The following is a 1,798-nucleotide window of genomic DNA, read 5'->3' on the forward strand; positions in this document are numbered from 1 at the left end:
AATTTTAAATATAAATTTTGGACTAATCAACTAATTAGTTGGATACCTTTACACATCCACAAATCTGAAATTTACGATGAAAATTATCGTTGGTTAGACAGATTCAAATCAGTAGCCGCTTTAGTGCGTTTTATAATAATTAAAACTGTTGAAAATCATTAAACATAATTATTCAAGCGTTTTATTTAAAAAAAATGTGGCTCTCTATTGAATTAAAATACTATGGCTAGGAGTTATATGCGATACTCTGTAATGCGATGCGATAAGCAAATACGACGTAAGTAATACGCTGTCGCGATTGCCTATCGCATCGATTTTTTTTTTTCGCATCGCATTAGAGAGAAGCCCCCCTGGATAATTTCGAATATAGTCACCAACGAACTCGCGCAGCGTACGGTCGCTTTTTTCGTTCCGCCGTGATATTGAAAGCTTTCTCTCTGTTTGCGGTCGCTTTTGTACAGTTATTTCTTCCTGTTATTTTCGGTCGCTTGTTTTAACTTTTAACCACACACTTGCATATTAGTGAAACTAATTCTTGTTTTTTCGCCATGGCCCCCCGGGGCCACTAAATTCGGGAACAATAGGTACGCCCTCTTGTCTCCGTCACCTAAACCCAAACGCAAAAAATCTGAAATTTCTACGTTGGATATATTTCCGGAACTTCCAATCGCCAAAAATGATGACCCCAGGTTCTTGGTTATAAAAGCCCTGGATGAAAAGAAACCCCTATCAACTCTATCCTGTTTTGCTATCTACAAAGGTATTCAAGCAATAAGCAAAGAAGTCAACAACATCACTGAGCTTCGCGATGGTTCTATGCTGTTACTCGTTAAAAACAAAAAAAATCGCCGACAAATTCCTAGCTGCCAAATCGTTGTCTGGTGTTACAGATGTTACAGTCAAATTACATGAATCTCTCAACTCCGTCAAAGGAACAATATATGCTCCTTTCATCTGTCCCTTGCCTGAAGAGGAGATTGTGGAAGGACAAGATCAGCGATGGATCCCGCAAATATACTGGTGCCATTCTACTAACTTTTGATAAATACCACCTCCCAGACAAAATTGAAGTTGCTTGGAGAACTTTATCCATCCGTCCGTATTATCCAAACCCCATGCGTTGCAAGGTTTGTCAGATTCTTGGCCACACCGCAAAAAAATTGCCGCAACTCTGCTATTTGTGCCACGTGCAACCTTCTCCCCCCCATTCTCCCTCCGAATGCACCAGAATTATGTGCGCCAACTGCCTAACAGATCATCCCTCTTCCTCAAACTCATGTCCTAAATTTCAGCAAACTAAAGAAATACTTAAAATTAAAACTATAAATAAATGCAGTATGCGCTATGCAATCAAAAAATATAATGAACAACTACCGACTACTCCTAACCACACATCTTTTGCTAGTATAGCAAAACTCGCAAATATCAATATTAAAGAATCTACACCTAAATATAAAACTATTACTTCAAATACAATCTCCCCTCTTACCACCCAATCTCTTCCTGACTCTCCTCTCGCTCCACCGTTCTCCCCTCTGTCTGTTTTCGGTTTATCCTCCTCTCACCCCCCTTCAGATATGGAAATATCCATCCCAACCCCCCCTCCCCCAGACCCAAAATTATCAATCCTCTCCCCCAAGTCTAAATCTGATATTTTTATATTTAACATTTTTATATTTAACTCACTATCATTTTCTCATCTTTTCTATTGCAGCCCCTTATGTTATCTATTCTGCAATGGAATATGAACGGTTACTTTAATAATTACATATATTGACTTGGAAATTTTAATTAAAAA

The sequence above is a fragment of the Rhagoletis pomonella genome, unplaced genomic scaffold (genome assembly GCF_013731165.1).
Source record: "Rhagoletis pomonella isolate Grant_MI unplaced genomic scaffold, Rhpom_1.0 Rhpom_scaffold_00009, whole genome shotgun sequence".
NCBI lineage: Eukaryota > Metazoa > Arthropoda > Insecta > Diptera > Tephritidae > Rhagoletis > Rhagoletis pomonella.